The sequence below is a fragment of the Schistocerca nitens genome, chromosome 1 (genome assembly GCF_023898315.1).
Source record: "Schistocerca nitens isolate TAMUIC-IGC-003100 chromosome 1, iqSchNite1.1, whole genome shotgun sequence".
NCBI lineage: Eukaryota > Metazoa > Arthropoda > Insecta > Orthoptera > Acrididae > Schistocerca > Schistocerca nitens.
Window position 1 is genome coordinate 787507907 of NC_064614.1, and position 20551 is coordinate 787528457.

General features: G+C 42.7%; 1 protein-coding gene across 4 annotated transcripts in view; it reads right to left on the bottom strand.

The window, feature by feature from the left end:
• Positions 1 to 20551, bottom strand: part of LOC126261921 (peroxisomal membrane protein 2) — a 55023-nt gene that overhangs the window by 20714 nt on the left and 13758 nt on the right. The gene's annotated exons all lie outside the window — the stretch shown is intronic.

A 20551-nucleotide genomic window follows, 5' to 3' on the forward strand; every position in this document is an offset into this window, starting at 1 on the left:
ATATTTTTCCTGGTCTTCAGCATTTGTGAAAGTATATCCTGTCTTTTGTGCATTTTTGGAGCCATCAGTAAAATTATTTCAGCATCTTGGTATTCAAGGAGGGCTGGCAGTCATGGAAAATAACAAGTGCAATAGACATTTAAGGCCCTTGGAACAGGTCTATCTGGATCTGTGGCCTGGATACAGATAAGGGGGAAGCATATGGGGTCACCCACGCAAGGAGGGGACTAGATGTCCCTATGCAAATGCATTCAAATTTGAAAGCTGCCTGGGTTGACTGCCAGGGTTGACACTATGAACTACAAAAAAGACATAGTTTGGATGGCTAGGGACTTGGTGGCTGGTAGTTGTGTAACTGTTTAGCAGTTTTTGATGTAGAGCAGAGGTACGGTCCTGGCTTCCATCGGAAGACTGTCAACAGGACTCATACGATAGGAGCTGATGGCTAGCTTTATCCCACAATGATGAACTGAAGCTAACAGTTGCAAAGCTGATGGTGCTGCTGAACCACATGTCTGGCAACCACATATCTGGCATCTGTAGTCTAGGTGTGACGAGACCAGTACCCTACTGAAGTGCAGGGGAGTGGTGGAATCCATACCCTAAGAGGTATAGCTAAGGAAGAGCAGAGCACTAAGCTTTGTCTTGCAACTAAAGAGTGTAAGGTAAACACCAGTTTACTATCAAACAGGAGACCAAAAAATTGGACACTGCAGCTACTTTGAGGCATTGGTTCCCCAGATGATCTCCGATGGACCATCGTGTAGCAACCAAAATTCACAACCCACATTTTCGTAGATGAAAACTGCAAGCCGTGGCGAAAGGCCCAGGCATGGCTGCCAGAAGTTGAAGTGCAGGTAAGGACACAGGCTGAGAGCTGTACCAAATGCAAAAGTTGCCAACATAAAGAGCAGAAATAAGCACAAGCCATGGAGCCCATCAATGACTTTAATGAAAAGGACAACAACACTGAAACATGAGACATGCTGTTACCCTAGACCTGCAGAGAGCCGAGACACATACTGATGCTAATTCGAAAAATTGTGGTGACAAAAAGTTCCTGGGAAAAATTGATAAAGCACACCAAAAAATCCAACCATGGAGCATGATCAAGATATTGTGATGCCAAGCGGTACTGAATGCTTTATGCTGCAAGTCTAGGAAGGTGGTGATCAGGTACTGGTGCTTGGTGAAAGTCTGCCACGTTGGTGTTTCCAGTCAGACTAAGTTGTGGACTAACGGTCCCAGAAACCAGACTGATGGGTGGATTAAATGTCACACGTCTCAAGCATTCAGCATAGTTGCTCTTGATCAATCTCCATAGTAAGTTAGACTGACTGGTCTGCGGCTGTCAATGGAAGTTGGTTTTTTGAAATTTGGCTTTTTAGCTGGTTTAGAAGTTGGGTTGATGCTACTATGTCACTGCTGTGAGGCTAGTTCACCAGTAAGCCAGATAAGAATGAAAACCAGGAACATGTAGTATTTGCAGTTCATAATCACATGTTGAATCTTATGACTGTCAATTGAATTTGAGACTGGAGTCAAGTTGTATGATGAGTCTAGGGTTGATTAAAATGTTAATTATGTGACTCTTCGACCTACCATTTGCATGTCTGAATGCCTGAAAGATGAGAGTATCCATCTGTGAGATAACTATTCCAAAACAGAAATCAGGAGACGCATTCCGGACTATACGACACTTCCTCACAGGGGATTATGCACAGGAGGTAAGAAGGGGGGAGGAGTGAGTTGCTGCATCAATTAGATCATCTCAGAATGCACTATTTCCCTGTCTGGAGGTAAGAAAGTACTACAGAAGCTGATATCAGTAGCTATCAAAATCTGCACAGCTACCACCTCTAACTCCGTATCATGGGGCATCCATAAGCTATGAACTCCTGAGTAAACAAGACCCTTCCTGCTACCATCTCAGGACTAGCACAGTTTCTACAATATGCAGATAATGCTTGAGGTATTGAATTGGAATGATGGGGTTAAAGGGACCAAACTACAAGGTCATCAGCCTCTCTGTCCTATATGCACTACGCTGGGAATAGTTCTCGGAGAGAAAGGACACAGAAGACAAATGCAGACTACCCAACTGCAACCAAGAAAAAAGCAGGTAGAAATGAGAGAGGAGTGTGTTACTCAGCCCACAAAGCACCTGGAGACACCTGGAACATGTTAGGCCGTGCGAGAAACACCCTTTGCATCTGACAAGTGTTTCTTCAGCCTCTGTTACTACAAGAAAACCGGCAGTATGGACAAGTTGATAAAATTCGGGACAGAGAAGAAGAACAACAACAAGATGCTAAAAATGACAAATGTAAAAGAACAAGAACAACAAATACGTGGGAAAGGCATGAGACAGGTTGGACCACCAAGCAAGGGCAGTTGCGGGTCCTCTGGGTCAGAGCAGTCCCTCAAGCTGTCAGTGAGGCCAAGATATCCTACCTCACAGAAAGGAGTAGAAACCACCTTCACAAGTAAAACATAAAACCAGATCAGCCACTTTGACATTGTCTGATAGCATCAGAGGCATCATGCCAGTAAGTTTAAGATTTCACCATAATGTGGCCAAGTTGGAGTAGTCCAGCAGAATGTTGGCCACCATCAGAAGACACCTTACTGACAACGGTGTGGATTTTCACACTACAGAATGTGGCCATTTGTCAGCCAATTGTGGTCAATGCGAAGCTAACAGAATGGTGGATTCCCTGCGAGAAGCACGAAGGGAAGATTGCGACATGGTTGTGGTTCACTTTACTGCCCACAGTTTGTTCAGAGAAACCAGGATACACTATTCTGTGTTTCAAGCTTCCAACAATTGACAGCGGCTACTGGTCTGGTTCTGGTACCCTCATCTCCAAAGATGGAAGATGCAAATGATCTTATTTCTTCTTGGCCTCTTGATATGTCAGTTGGTCAAGGATCTTGTATTTTCTTTTCTTGTTGGAAGATGGTGCAGTCCAGTGAACAGGGGGAATGTTGCTTTCCACTGAACAGGGAGAATGTGCTCTCCAGAACTGACACAGACGAGGGAGGGCATATGAAACGTTTGTGTGCAACTGATATCTGCAATCCCTACAGAAAGGACAGGCATTACAATGAGAAGATGTGCCTGAATCTCATGCATTTGAAACACCACGTGGGTTGGGGTACTTACAGTTTCACACTACATTGATAACCATCACCTTGACCTTTTCGGGCCTTCAAAGGTCAAGATGAAGGCCCCATTAGCAACACTAATGACCTTTGGTCCCCGTTGGACACAACAGACATAATGTGTGCCCCATTGCTTCAAACTGGCATGTAACTTGTCCTCGGTCTGTAAAAGAAGGTTGCAGTGAAAGATCACCCTGTACCACATTAAGATAGTTATAGGAGGTGGTAGTTACAGAAATGCAACCCAGCTTGTTACAGACAAGCAGCACTCATGACTGGGCAAGGGATGCCATTTTAATCAGGACTGAGCCACTCTTCATTTCTGTAATCGCTGCTACTTCCTCAAACCTTTCTTCAAGGTGTTCAACAAAGAATAATGTTTTTATGGCCAAAACAGTATCCCCATCAGTCTTAGAGCAAACTAAGTATTTGGGGGAAGTATTTCTCCCCTTATCTCTCAGACTTGCATTCCTCCCAAGGGGTAGTCAAAGAAGGTAGCATTTTGGGGTCCTATCTCCCTGCATTGAAAGAATCTTTTCTTTCAGAAGAGACTGCTGGAGCCATGCGGCCACCAGTGGAAGAACGCTTAATCTGCTTCATACACAAGTCATCCACCAACTCTGACAGGCCCTCTACTCATTCCACAGCAATGGTTGCCTAGCCAGTAATCAGTTGCCTGGAGATCATGTACCCCAGCCATAATGGACACATGCTCCTTTTTGGATTCTGTGCAGTGGTTCCAGCTCAGACACCAATAGCATATACAGTGCTTGGTCATGGGGTTATCAGCATGCAGGTACTTGATGACCCCCACCCCACCCATGTTCAGTTTTGGGCATGCTACCGCTGCCAGATACGAAGGATGCAAAGACAGAAATGCACAAAGGTGAAATATACACCACGTTGGGCAACCTTCCTTGCATGATCCCACTTCTGTAAAATTTGGAAGAGGTGTGATATCTCAAAACCAACAGTAGGGACCATGCAGTTTAGGATGAAAAGGTGTATACAGGGCTGGAAGAGATAAATGGGGTGCAGGGAGGAGCGAAAAATGAATGTCCAAAATCAGAAACCAAATCCAAGTGTGGTTGGCACCAAGAAAACCATCAAATGGAAAGGCAAAGGCAGAAAAGAATAGTAGAAGGATGGGCTTGCAGCACAGAAAGGGAAGTAGTGCTGCAAGGGCTGAGGGCCTATGTTGGCCTAACACATACTTACAAAAGTGTTGTGAGTCCCCTGGCAGGGATGTCTGAGGACAAGGTAGTAACTGCCAGAGAACTGTGCTTCTTGCAGGGCTGAACAGACTACTAAGTAGGATGACACTGTCAAAATGCAAAATCCCATGGTGTAGAATTCCCCTTAATCTTCCAAAACTAATTGTGGGTAGGCCACCCCCTTAAGAACAAATCCCTAAATTTTTATGCACAAAGTTAAATAAATAACATGAAAATTAAGGCCCTACACATAGTTCTTAAATTGGGGAATTTGCACAAAATTTTACTTTGACTAACGCTATCTGACTGGAGTAGTAAGTTGGTTATGGTTTTCAAATGACTGCTAATATCTCCCTGGATATAGATTAAAAGCTACAACTTAAAGTAACTGAAGGGATCGAACAGAAACAATGATTAAATTCAGTACTCACATTTATTCACAAACACATTTATGGGATCAACATATAACGTGAATATTCAAAAACCTTTGACAATCATATATATTCAAATTTGCATGAAGATTAAATGAAAAGCAGTGTCTCTCCCATATCAGTTAGTTACTTCTTGGCCTCTTCAGAATTTACTCGCTCCCAAAGTTCAGCGATAACTGTTTAATCCTGTAATTCTCGATCGGAACAGTAACTAAAACCCAGAAGTCCACACACTTACAAGCAGTGCAAAAGGAGATGAGACAGGCAATCATGTTGGATTTCTCAAGTGTTGACTACTCTACCATGCAGTGATTTATGTATGCTTACTGTTAAGTGTGACTGTGCTGTGCCGAGCTTGCGCTGCAGCCGTGCTGGCCTCATCGCAAAGGTGGAGTCATCAGCATCTTAGCAGTACTCCAAGGTGCAGCAGCCTCTACTGTGCTGCTATGCCAAGTCAATCAGGACACCAAGACATCCCAACATGAATTTGATGTGAATACATGCAACCTATCCTGATCTGCCTCCCTCATGGCACTCACTCACACCCTGCCCATTCCTTGCCACCAAAAGCTGCCATCACAAAATTATGAACCACGGCAGTCCAATCACAAAGATTTCCTCCAAGGGAGAACCCTGCCAAAAATAGTGTGTCTTTTTCAGCTTCCGATGACAACATGAAACTCTCTCTACTACCAAAAAGCATTGATTTTAGCACTTTGATCTGACATCACACATCTTTACACCAACCACACATTCTCCCGCCAATGTCCACAGCCTTGCAATGGGGTTCACAAAATTTAGAGAAGACCACTGGAAGGCTGGACAGTGTTTCCTGTGGCTGTCCTTTCTACAAGTAGCAGATGCTACCTTCAAAAGAAGTCATAAAACACGGAAAGGCACCCCTAAATCCCGCACAAGTGCTGTACTGCCCTCTGGCTGGATGTAAGCCACAAGCAGTAGTGTTGTGGCTGCCACCTCCTCTGGGTTCCGGGCCGACCTTCCAGGAATCTTGTGCCACTCATACCTCCGCCCCATCCACCAGTCACTGACCTGCATGCCTGAGGCATTTCCTGTTACTCTGTCTCAAGTTCAACAAGCTGCACATCTGCACGTGCCCCAGAAACATTCATAATCCTTTAAACTGTCACTGAGTTAATAGAGTTAAAAAAAACACACATGGTATCCTACTGCCAGTCACCAAGTTTTTAATATCAATAACATTTTCATATCGATTTTGACTATTGTCAGACTCAGAAGGATAAATATATTCTAATTTTTGATGAAACTGGCATGCAAAATGCTTGTCACATTTTAAAAGTTCAGAGAGATGCTGTAATACATTTGTGTGCAAAACTTAAGTAATATAGCTCAATGAAACTTGGACCATACATAGAAAGAATTGCAACAGTAAAGCACAGTAGGCAACTGAATGAAACAGGCCATGAGATAAACAGAAATGATAATTTTATTCGAAGATAATAACTACACTAAAGTCACCACAATTTATGATTGTCGCCCGGGTATTACAAAAGGTGGGACATTGTCCTTAATAGGGTGTGTGATCACCACTGTCGGCAATGCATGCTCTCCAGAGTGCTCCCATGCTGACCACACTGTTGGTAATGATTTCCCGTGGTAGGGCTTTCCATTTCTCCACCAGCACAGTTAACAATAGGTTGATGGTCGTTGGTGCATGGTTGTACAGCAATGTTTCCAAATGCACTCCACACCTGCCCGATGGGTTTAAATCGAGGGAATGGGTTGGCCAGTCCATTTGCCAAATATCCTCCACATTTGAAGAGCTCCTCCACCTTAGCAGTTCAATGCAGTCACAAAGTGTCACCCATAAAAATGAAGTCTGGCCAAAAAGGGTGCCTAAAAAGACACATATGGAGAAAGAGTACAGAGCCATAATAATGTCGAGCAGTGAGTATACCGTGTTCACTGATTTGGAAGCCAGTACACACATTTCCTCACTTGCTCCAACCATCAATTTTTCACTGGCACAGACTGCCGGTCTGTGCTCATAATTTATGATTAAATTTATCAGTGGGGTACATAACTAGAAGCAAAAGGATCAGATATCATTATGCTTCCACAAACCATAACATCTGTAACACTAAAACAATCACGTGTGTTCTTGAGTGCACTACATGTTTCCAGATCTTACCACATGGGAGTACGTAATGAACTCAGAAACATTGTTGAACACGATCATTTTGGTGGTCTAGATGTTATGGTGTGGGGAAGCATTAAGTTACATGGGCGTACCAAAATCCAAATTCTTGAACATGGTATATTCACCAGTCAACATTATTGTGACATTATACTCCATTCCCATGTGCTTATTTTCAGGGGTCCATTCAACCCTGACTTCATTTGTACGGATGACAATATGCGACTGCATTAAACAGTGTAGATGGAGCAGCTCTTGCAACAAGAGAATACTTCGCAAATGGGCTGGCCTGCCTGTTCTTAGGTTCGAATCCCATTGAGAACATGTGGGATGCTTTGAAGAGAGAGAATGCGGCACGTCCACATGCACCAACAATTATCCAGCAGTTGTCAACCATGCTGGTGGAGGAATGTAATGCCCTACCACAACAACTCTTTACTAACACTGTGGCCATCATTGGAGCACTCTGCAGACCATACACTGCCAACCATGGTGATCACACATGTTATTAAGAACAATGTCCCACCTTCTGTAACATTCAGGAAACCCTCATAAATTGTGGTCACTTCAGTATCACTATTGTCTCTGAACAAAAGTGTAATTTCTGTTCGTCTCATTGCATATTTCTTTCACTCACTGACCTTTTGTACTATACTGCAGCAGTTCTTTCTATGTATGACCCAAGTTTCATTGAGCTATGTTACTTGGCAGTGACACACCAGGCGAAAGTTACTTCTGTTCTTAAGTTTTGCACACCACTGTATCAGTTACAGTTCCACTGAATGGTCACACTCTGAGTGTTATGTGCAGGAAGAGAGGGTGTGAAGGGACCAGTGGCAGAAAGTCATGCCTACAATCATGATTAACCACCATTTAGGAGGGTACGATATCCATGAAGAGGAGTTTAGAATGGTAGCGGTAGGGGGGGGGGGGGGGGGAGAGGGTAGGGGGAAATATTGCTTCTTCTTTTCCTTCGTGTCTTTTTAAGGTTTCAACTTTTGTGGGTGTTTATTTGTTTCAAGATCATGTACAGATTAAGAATTGACAGCAATGCAACCTGCAGCCTGTGGCTCCTTCAGCCACTGGCATGTGTAGAGTTGTGAACCTGCACGATTCTGGGAGGAGGGCTCCCAAGAGGGGAGCATTTGATATTATCTGTGCAGGCAAAGATTATTCAACAGTTGTTGCAAAAATACTCAAAATGTTGACAGGATGAAGGCATTCATATTTCTTACTAGCACTGAAGTGTGACAATCAATCAAGAGTATATATTCCACTTCCTTTTGTGAGCAGGGCACACTGGTGAGCATCTGGGGTGTTGATTCTGGCAGTTAAAGTTTGGAAGATGTTTAGAAGTGTTCCAACATGCTGTGGGTGGCACAGTTGCCACATGTGAGCCTGCAAGGACACGGGGATGTGGTCTGGCCAAAATCAAGGCACTTAAAATGCTGCATGGGTGGTGGCACAACAGGTTCAAAATCACAATGGTAGTCCATAGTCATTACTTTTTTCCAGAAGAGAAGTCACTTCAAATGCTACAATGTATGCCGCTGTGTCTAATTGGTTGTCTTTTGGACCTGGTAGACAAACTGTACCTCCTATTGTTCCAGACTGGTACAGCTTTTGATGTAAAACTTGGCTGCCAGTTGGCAACTACAGAGATTAATTCTGAGTCATTCATTTAATATGCCAATAAAACTAACTGAATTCGAAGTCTGGCCACCTGCACAATCTGGCAACATTATAGAATGTGAATGTTTCAAAAGAAAGTTTTTGTCCTCTGATAGACATGTTGTAGACCTGTATCTACTCGTTTTCAAGTGGTAAGTTGCACACTGTAAACCAAAGTCATAAATTCATGTTCACTCCTTCCTTTGATTTTTTTTTTTTAAACCTCATTTAGTTTGTCTCTTAACAGTTGCATACCAATGCTGTATGTTGCACTGGCCAACGCCAATGGGAGGGGTCAGCGACTGACCCCACAACCATCACACATTCTCTATCTAGGATAAATCATATTACTTATGTATTTCCATAATTTTGGCAGATTAGAAGATTAAAATGCTGATTATTATTACTGGGAAAGGGTTTCTGGGACATTTTTAGTAAAAAATAAATAGTTTTTTTACATTTATTTGTATTAATTTCACAATTACAAGGATTACTCAGATTCACATTCAGAACGCTTTACAATACGAACTACTACTTCTTTCTTGGTGCGTGCAGGGCAGATATACTTCCTGCAAGAAGTGCAAGTCTTCATGTACTTACGGTCTTTGCTTCCGGCGCATTTGTAACAGCGTACTTTCTTTGGTAGATTATGCACAGCTGCACGTGTTACTTTCCATCGTGGCTCCGTAACGTTGTTTCCTCTGCTCACAGCACCTTGATTTTGATTACACTCATACCTGAAAGTTGATAACACTGTAGTGTATTTTGAGTGTAGGCCTACAGCATTTTGAGCGCGTCTTTTCATGTTGAGGTCACAAAGTTCACGAGCAAGATCTTTCAGGTCCTTCTTTCTTCCAGAACTCTTTGTCGGGTAATTCTTTGTCCATTCCTTGTGTGTATCTTGAAATACAACATACGAATTGTATGCTGCAATGTCAATCAAGTTGAAAAACACCGCCATTGGCCATCGACACGTTGCTCGACGGCAGCTGTACGTTCTTACACACTTATCGTATGTATCCATTCCTGACTTTGTACAATTGTAGATTAGGATGATGTCTGGCTTCTCTTCCGTCACATTCATATCATGATGTTGGGTTGACAATACTGTAACAACCTTTCCTTTCTTAGGCACGTAACTGACTAAAGTGCATCATCACTAAAGGCAAATCTGATTGTTCCCGGTGTAGCTTTTTTTAGACAAACACGACGGAGTTCTGTAGGAACATTGCGTTTGTCACTTCGAATAGTACCAACTGTAGTTATTTTCTCTTTCAAAAGATCAGATGCGAGTAGAACGGTAGTGAACTTTCTGTCCACAGTAACATTTCTTCCAGATTGTTTCAAGTTAGACATTTCAATCAATCTTCTAACTATTTCAGGATCACTGTTATGGTTCTTCTCATTAGCGTGCTTTCCATCGTAAGGATCTGCAGCGAAGCAGTATTTTGTATCTGAATCACATAACAGGTTCACCTCTATTCCATATTTTCCTGGTTTTGTTGGAATATATAGCCTGAATGGGAATCGCCCATGGAAGGCCACAAGTTCTTCATCCATTGTGACTGACTCACTAGGATTATAAAACTCAGGAAATTTACTAACTATCATGTTCCATATATCCCTGATAGGAGCAAATTTGTTGGTCTGTTTTCTAGCTGCTCGAGTTAGAGCATCATCAAAACACAACCACTTCAGTAAGAGCCTCAGTCTATGCTCCGAAAATGAAGCTCAGTACATCGGAAAGTTTTCTTTACTAAATATATCACGTAAACTGTACTTGTTCTGTCTATGGACTCCACAGTTCAATAGAATTCCAATTGCTGACACAATTTCTTCCCTTTGAAATGCTTTCAAATTTTTTATGAAAATATCTTCAGATGATTCCCTAAGATTTCCAAGCTTTTGATTGGTACACATCAAAATGTTATCCAGGATGTTATCATCGAAGTACCTGAGAAAAGCTTTACCTGGTGTATCAGGTTTTATCCTGGCTTAGTTTCTTTCGGGGTTCTCATTACGTCAGCAACAGACCTCCTCCTTTGATTTACGTAAGGGCTTCTCTTCCATATCATACTTGATGGGGCCACCATGTCTTTTTTCAAGTTGATCAATTTGTGCTTTCGGTCTGGGTTGTCTTCTTGTTGGTTGAATATCTATAAAAATATGAAAACAGAACCGAACACTAGCAAACTAAGCACTCTACCAAGACACACATCCTAATATACTCCAAAATACACTCCTGGAAATGGAAAAAAGAACACATTGACACCGGTGTGTCAGACCCACCATACTTGCTCCGGACACTGCGAGAGGGCTGTACAAGCAATGATCACACACACGGCACAGCGGACACACCAGGAACCGCGGTGTTGGCCGTCGAATGGCGCTAGCTGCGCAGCATTTGTGCACCGCCGCCGTCAGTGTCAGCCAGTTTGCCGTGGCATACGGAGCTCCATCGCAGTCTTTAACACTGGTAGCATGCCGCGACAGCGTGGACGTGAACCGTATGTGCAGTTGACGGACTTTGAGCGAGGGCGTATAGTGGGCATGCGGGAGGCCGGGTGGACGTACCACCGAATTGCTCAACACGTGGGGCGTGAGGTCTCCACAGTACATCGATGTTGTCGCCAGTGGTCGGCGGAAGGTGCACGTGCCCATCGACCTGGGACCGGACCGCAGCGACGCACGGATGCACACCAAGACCGTAGGATCCTACGCAGTGCCGTAGGGGACCGCACCGCCACTTCCCAGCACATTAGGGACACTGTTGCTCCTGGGGTATCGGCGAGGACCATTCGCAACCGTCTCCATGAAGCTGGGCTACGGTCCCGCACACCGTTAGGCCGTCTTCCGCTCACGCCCCAACATCGTGCAGCCCGCCTCCAGTGGTGTCGCGACAGGCGTGAATGGAGGGACGAATGGAGACGTGTCGTCTTCAGCGATGAGAGTCGCTTCTGCCTTGGTGCCAATGATGGTCGTATGCGTGTTTGGCGCCGTGCAGGTGAGCGCCACAATCAGGACTGCATACGACCGAGGCACACAGGGCCAACACCCGGCATCATGGTGTGGGGAGCGATCTCCTACACTGGCCGTACACCACTGGTGATCGTCGAGGGGACACTGAATAGTGCACGGTACATCCAAACCGTCATCGAACCCATCGTTCTACCATTCCTAGACCGGCAAGAGAACTTGCTGTTCCAACAGGACAATGCACGTCCGCATGTATCCCGTGCCACCCAACGTGCTCTAGAAGGTGTAAGTCAACTACCCTGGCCAGCAAGATCTCCGGATCTGTCCCCCATTGAGCATGTTTGGGACTGGATGAAGCGTCGTCTCACGCGGTCTGCACGTCCAGCACGAACGCTGGTCCAACTGAGGCGCCAGGTGGAAATGGCATGGCAAGCCGTTCCACAGGACTACATCCAGCATCTCTACGATCGTCTCCATGGGAGAATAGCAGCCTGCATTGCTGTGAAAGGTGGATATACACTGTACTAGTGCCGACATTGTGCATGCTCTGTTGCCTGTGTCTATGTGCCTGTGGTTCTGTCAGTGTGATCATGTGATGTATCTGACCCCAGGAATGTGTCACTAAAGTTTCCCTTTCCTGGGACAATTCACGGTGTTCTTATTTCAATTTCCAGGAGTGTAGCTGCAAAAAGTAATAAAAATCAATACTTACCCTGTTCACTTTCATCCAACTTGCTGCCGTCAGAAACTACTTGATCTGGAATTTCAATGACTACATCTTCAGTTTCACTGCTTGAGCTTTCGGATAGTTCACCACTAAATTCATTGTCTGAACTCTCAAGCAAATTTCTAATTTCGTCATCTGTCCATTTCATCTTCTTGTACATTCTGTCAAATGCCACAAAGATATTACCTTCCACTCACCACACTGTTTACCGGTTGACTGCGAGTGGTGATTGTTGACCTACTACACCTTCAGTTATAATAATCACTATAACTCAACAATGAGTGTAAACCAAAAGCCGTTCTTATTGTCGATTGTAGCAATTATAATTACGATAAATGTCATGTATTTATTAAATAAACTACTGAACAGGACAGGAGTTTTAGCCTAAAAACTTCATTGGGGTCAGTTACTGACCACCCCCCCCCCCCCCATTGGTATGCAACTGTTAAAAGTATACATTCAACAGAAACTCAAAGATCATTTGCTTCACTTTCTAATCCAACAGTAATGGTGAAACTTCAGGAAACATTTCCACAAAAGAGCCCTTGGTTGTGTCAAGATCAGAACAACTTATCCTTGATAGTTTTCTTGCCCTGCAGTAGCCATTTGGCACTGGCAACAAGGCACCTCACACCAGCTGGCATCCACTCAGGTGGTCGCAATGCCGTGTGCCCTTGGACATATTTCTGCTCTCATAAATGCAAACACAAAATTGTATATTACTGTAGTTAGATTTTTCATGTGAAATAACTTTGATAAATGGCAAGAACACTATATAGTAACACAATGGTATAGCTACTGCTCACACAGCACGTGACATGAGGAATACTGAAGCATGTAAACTAACATCACAGTGAAAAGTTACCTAAAACAAAATTAGGTTGATGGATAAGATCGAAACATTTATGCCTGGCGTGTTGGTAAGTCGGTTACAATGAGCGTATTTATCAGTTGTCATTTTTTACTTGAAGTTCTAATATTTGTCTCGCAGTTACATATTGAATTTTGCGAATTTGAATCTTACAAACAACAACTACGAAACAATGGAAAGTCCAGGATAGAATACCAATATTATGAATATTATGAATATATTATATTATGAATATTATGAATATATTATGAATATATTGCTACTTACCACACAAAGGACACACAGAGTTGCAGACAGGCACAACGAGAAAACTGCTATACAATGAAGCTTCCGGCAAGAAGGCCTTCTTCTGAAGTAAAAACCACACACATATTTACACAACCACAACTCTCACACACACATCACCAAAGTCTCTGGCCACTGTGGCTGGACTAGGGGCTGCAAAGGTGCCTGATGGGAGAAGCAATCTGGTGTGTGTGTTTGTTTTATTTTAGGGTGCAAAAATAGCTAGGATCATACACACTCATGTCAAAACTACAGAACACAAAGACAGAGCAGAGTTAAAAAAGACTACACGTCTACCCCAATTGATGTAAGAGAAGACAGCTAAAAACAGGGACATGGAAAAGGTCTATAAAATACACCATAGAGAAATGGAGATCCAGAACTAAAATATAAATGGCCTTCGCCATATTGCTATGACGGATAAAATGTAAAATGCGGCTGACAGCCTGTGCATCGTTTGCTAAAATGGCCAATAAATCAGACGGCAAATCCAAGTGGGAACGTAAGTGTTTAAAAAATGGGCATTCCGTCAAAAAATGATGGACCGTTAAAACTTTGGCGCAATGTGCACAAAGTGGAGGGGGAGCGCCACGTAACAAATGGTGGCGGCTAAAAAGGCAGGGCCCAATAAGCAACCTAGTTAAAATTACCTCCTCGCAGCGGAAGGGCCGAGAGGAGGTCAACCAAGCCACTGGGAGAGGTTTAATAACCTGGAACTTAGTCCCATGAAGGGAGGACCAGTGGCAATGCCAAAGTGACATCACCTCTGGACAGACAGCAACACAGAGATCATCGGAAGGAATATAAGCACTAATGGGCTGAGGAACAAGCAGCCTTGGCAGCAGTGTCAGCAGCCTCGTTTCCTGGTAGGCTGACATGATCAGGAACCCACAGAAACATCACAGTGGCTCCATCAAGAGTGAGCAAATGACAGTTTTCCTGGACCCAATGCACTAAGGACGAGCAGTGTACAGCGCAAAGAGGCGAGAGTCTGAGCAGAGGTGAAAAGCTTTGTCACCAGATGTACTCCGTGTCCTGATACAGGGCAAAGAGCTATGCTGTAAATACCGAGTAGTGTGCCGGAAGCCGATACCAATAAATGGCGGCACCAATGACGAAGGCACACCTGACACCACGGTCAGTCCTAGAGCCACCAGCATACACAAAGGTACTATCGCGAAGTTCCACGTGAAGGTTGTGAAAATGAAGGCGATAGAGCGAGACAAAGCCAAGATGGTGAAGGGTTCACACCCACTGGGAAAGTTACAGGTAGCGTGAAGTTAAGCTGCCAGAACAAGAGCCGAAAGCGAACTCCGGGAGGTAACAGAGAAGCAATCTGGTGTGAGTGGTGGGGGTAAGGAGGCGGCATGGGGCGGACAGGGGAGGGACAGCAGGGTAGGTGTGGTAAAAGGTGTAGTGCTGCTTCTGGTATGTGCAAGATCATGGTGGGTCAGGATGGGGCTCCTAAGTGCACGTGGGAAGCTTGAGGGGGATGGATGGTGAAAGGGGAGCAGAAAAGGATAGAAGAAGAGAAGGGGAAAAAGAATTGTGGGATTGCTAGTGAAATAAATGGCTACGTAGTGCTGGAATGGGAGCAAGGATGGTAATTTGGCTCCTCAGAGACCTCCGTGAGATGCTTGGTATATTTGGAGAGGGAATGCTCTTCACTGCAGATATGGTGACCAAGGATGGCTAGGTGTATGGAATGGACTTTTTGGTATGGAATGGGTGGCAGCTGGACAGTGAAGGACATGGTCTAGCAAAGGTTGAGGCCAGGGGAGGGGGGAGAGGTGTATGGGAACATAGGATATTTTGTTTTACAGGGCGAGTTCCCACCTGCGCATTTCAGATATGCTGGTATTGGTAGGATCAGATTGTGTAGCATGTGAACCAATCACTGAATTAAGTCACACTGTGGTAGGTACCAAGTTCAGCAACTGAGTGGTGCAGCTGTCTCTTGGCCACATTTTGTCAGTGACCATTCATGTGGACAAACAGCTTGTCAGCTGCCATGCCCATATAGAAAGCAGCATGGTGTTGCAGCTTGGTTTGTAGATCACGTGACTGCTTCCACAGGTAATTCTGCCTTTGATGGGATAGGAGATGCCTGTGACCCGAATGGTGTAGATGGTGGTGGGAGGATGTATGGGATACGTCTTGCATGTATACCTATTGCAGGGATATGAGCCATGAGGGACAGAGTCGAGTAGGGAGAGACAAGGACATTGTGTGGGTTTGGTGGGTGGCAGAATACCATTGTGGGAGGGATGCGATGGATAATGGATAGGACATACCCATTTCAGGGCACGATGAGATGTAGTTCAAACCTGGCAGAGAATGTGTTTCAGTTGCTCCAGTCCTCCTTGCCTCATGTGTCCCTCACTTCTCCCTCTCCTGAAAGACCTGCCACTCACTATCCCATTAACCTCTTCTTGCTTCATGTGTCCCTATCCACCTCCTGCCCAGGCAAATGCAATCAATACTCGATAATCAATAATTAGTCTCGTCACAACTGCAGAAGAGTGTGTTTGGGTGGTTATGTGTATGAATGAGTGTACTTTTGCTAGAAAAAGAGTAAGAGCTAACAAGTTAGTGTGAATAGTGTTTCAATTACACATGTGCCACACATGAATCTTATAAAAGAAACATTTGTGGTGTATGTGGGACAAATGCCATCAGACAAATCACATCAGAAAATGTCTTCCTTGATTCAACAACGATCGTGACTGCATGGATAATTTTCCACATTCAGGAAGCCCCAATAATTGGTAAATGCGATGAGCAGCTACCATTTAACCTTCGTTTGACATTTTCATTCAATATGGTAGGTTCAAAGCACACGTGCAGGTGTACTGTACACTCTAATTCAAAGCAACAAAAATCCAATTGATGACTAAATTTGCATTTTTCTGTAACTACCTCACTTCACTCACTGAGATTCCTATGCAATATTATTTCTAATGACACATTATAATCTCAGTACTTCAACTTCTTAAGAAGAAATTAACAGCTGAGACCTAACAGAAGACATCTCATCGAGCAAATGGCAGTGTCAACAGATAATATTTTGAATCTGGTGGCACAAAAAGCTTGTCGGCTACTAAGAACTGTTCCTGAAGGGCATGTCCATAGCAACTGGCATTTGTTGCCAATAAGTGAACCACCTTTCAGCCACAGTGTAAGTAAAACAGTCACGATAACTGCACCGAGTGTTGCTACTGTACAACGACACCTCCTTGCACTCTTCTGATTTAACAAAAGAAGCTATCGAGGAAATGCCTTTCCAGATGAAAATACACTTTGAACCTGGCTTGACAACATTGTTAACTCTTAACCAGTAGATTTCCAAAAATGTCAAATCTCCAAACTACCTGAGCACTGACAGACTGTTTTACATAATTTGAGATAATATATTTTGTATGCTTTAATTTTTCTTTTTTGCTTGCCATTAACATTCAATAAACTAATGGAACACTGCAATAAAAACAAGTACTGCAATAATACAAATGAATAACAATTTGACATGATAATCTTAGAGCAAAATTCTATTTTCAAGCATGTCTAAACACCAGAAATTTTTAAGATGTGACATTATGAAATTCAGACTTTGAAATAGTCTATACCTGTGTACTGTCCTGTGTCATACTCAAGCAGTACTGTAGCGAAAAGCGGTAGTTGAAGTAGAACCATAAAGTCTGGAACTTTCCACTTTGTGTCTACTATGGGCAACATTTACCGTTAGACCATGAGACGATATAGCACTGCAACTGTAGTGGAAAACAATACTTCTTCCAGATACTTACACACCCTATGATGTTGCCAGACTATGCAGATGGGCCATACTAAGAATTCTAAGTTTTCTTGTCACTTCAAGTAAACAATTTGGAATTACTCTTTGTGGTGGCTATATTTCATGTCAAAGGCTGTACATAATTCCCTGTTCAATGTAGAATCAAGTCATGGTAAGTATTATACCCAAAGTCATGTTAAACCTTTTGTCTATGTGTGGAGGGGGGAGGAGAGGGGGAGGCAGGAGTAGTAACTGGAATAAAACCAAGAGAGGAACTGGAAAGAAAGGTTCGCAACACCTGTTGCCTTAATCACAAGAGGGCGCCACTCTACATATTTTCCAGTGCTGCCACCTCTCCAAACATGTTCTCAATGTGTTCTATAACGAATTTGGTTTTTATTGTTAATAAGATATCACTATCCATTCTTGTACAAACTATATATTGCAGGGAATATTCTACATCTAAATCTACATGGATACTCTGCAAATCACATTTAAGTGCCTGGCAGAGGGTTCATCGAACCACCTTCCCAATTGTCTATTATTCCAATCTCGTGTAGCACATGGAAAGAACGAACACCTATATCTTTCCGTACGAGCTCTGATTTCCCTTATTTTATTGTGGTGATCATTTCTCCCTATGAACGTCAGTGTCAACAAAATATTTTCGCATTTGGAGGAACAAGTTGGTGATTGGAATTTCATGAGAAGATTCTGTCGCAGCGAAAAATGCCTTTCTTTTAATGATAACCAGCCCAAATCCTGTATCATTTCAGTGACACTCTCTCCCAGATTTTGCAATAATACAAAACATGCTGTCCTTGTTTGAACTTTTTCGATGTTCTCTGTCAGTCCTATCTGGTAAAGATCCCACACTGTGCAGCAGTATTCTAAAAGTGGATGGACAAGCATAGTGTAGGCGGATCAGTTACATTTTCTATGTGTCCTACCAATAAAATGCAGTCTTTGATTAGCCTTCCCCACAACATTTTCTGTGTGTTCCTTCCAATTTAAGTTGTTCATAATTGTAATTCCTAGGTATTTAGTTGAATTTACGGCCCATTATCGTGGAACAGGAGTTTAACGAATTCCTTTTAGCACTTATGTGGATGACCTCACACTCTTCATTATTTATGGCAACTGCCAATTTTCGCACCATTCAGATATCTTTTCTAAATCTTTTTCAATTTGTTTTGATCTTCTGATGACTTTGTTAGTTGATAAACAACAGCGTCATCTGCAAACAACCTAAGACGGCTCCTTAGATTGTCTCCCAAATCATTTATATAGATAAGGAACAGCAAAGGGCCTATAACACTACCTTGTGGAATGACAGAAATCAATTCTGTTTTACTCGATGACTTTCCATCAATTACTATGAGCTGTGACCTTTCTGACAGGAAGTCACAAATCCAGTCACATATCTGAGACGATATTCCATAAGCACGCAATTTCACTACAAGCCACTTCTGTGGTACAGTGTCAAAAGCCTTCCGGGAAAGACAGAATCGATCTGAAATCCCTTTTCAATAGCACTCAACACTTCCTGCAGTCCTGGTGCAAAAACCAGGTAGGCACACACACACTATGGCTTACATGATGAGATCTCAGATCAGACTCTCTACTTTAATAATGCACAGATGCAAAATTGGCATATAAAATGTGAAAGTCACATTCAATTTAAGTAATTTGAAAATAGTGAGCCATTAAGGCTTATAGTTTATCAACTACGTTCTGCTTTCACTATGTAACAGGTCTAGTCCCTCTTATAGAGTGTTATGAACATAAAGCTGGTAATGTGGTAACGCCCAGTCGCAAAAGTCAATGGACTATATGACATTTCAAAAAATAGCATCATTTGCTGAACTATCAATAGTGTATATCTCAGGTTGCATATTGAAAAATTTGAGTAGACTTTCATGTTGTACATATGATGTCTGCTACTTTGCTAATGACGTGTTTAATGTGGATGCCTCGAAGACAACACGATAAATATTCCATTAACAAGCAACAGTGATCTTTTTCTGGATATAAATTTTTTTAGGAGAGAATTAGAAGCAGAAACTGTTCCCCATGATGAACATATTTCACCACTGCCAAATGTTAGGTAAGCAAATAGATGGAGCACGTAGTGGAACAGAGAAAAAAAAGAGAACATTGGCACCACTGCAAACTATTCTGGGTCTCTCTCTCTAATTTATTGACTGAAAGTTGCAAGAGCATGGGAGTGATCAGCTGACTAAGAAATGTCACAGGGCAGATACTTAGCTCTACTGAACTACAGAATTCACAACGAATTGTCGTAGAGTTCTTAAACAGATACTGTATTGTAATGGAAAGTCCTAGTGGAAAGTAAATAGATCCAGGATTAAAAAGTAACAACTTATCAAATAGTAATGGCACTGAACTGTCCCAAGGAAGAGAAAAAAAGACTGAAAACTTTGCTAGCTTTTGGACAAATATTTTTGAGCAATACAGCTTCACTGTAGCACGCTGACTACTAAAACCGCAACGTAGTGGGGGGTTGTGTGTCTGTGTGTGTGTGTGTGTGTGTATGAACATGGGCACGTCCCACTTTACAGGATTTGTCCGAAAGCTACCCAAATTTTCAGTCTTGTCGGTGGGCTTTTCAATGATTCAATGCCTCTTCTATTTGGTGCATTGTTACATTTACTACTTATACAATTTAAACACATTTTGCTATACACAACATCTTTTCTTGAAATCGAACAACTCTGTGGACACATACATCATTTAATCAATAGAAGGAATGAATGAATGACAGATTAGGATTTAACAATGTCAATATCAGGGTTATGTGAGATTAAGACTCAATAAATAAAAATAAGGAAATGCATCCTCTAGTTGATAGATGTCTAGCGTGTTAATAGCACTGATTTAACTGATTTTTGAGCTATTGCTCATTTTCTAGAGCAAGTATACTGCCTAACACACACAATCACACTAATACCCAAATGAACCCCCCAATGTCAACAATGATTGTTTATGAATAGTTCCTCAGTTGTTGAAAGGAGTACAACCTTCTTCCCTCCCACCCTGCACAAGAAAAAAAAAAGAGTGCTTGCTGAAAAGTTAGTTAAATTTCTGAATAGGTACATGTGTCTATGTGCCACATTTCAATAATTTATAAGTCTGTCATTACTTTTCCTCGATTATATTTATTGTCTCATCCTGGAATTTCCAAACGTTGCCACTTTTATTTATTTTTTACATCCAGTCAGCAA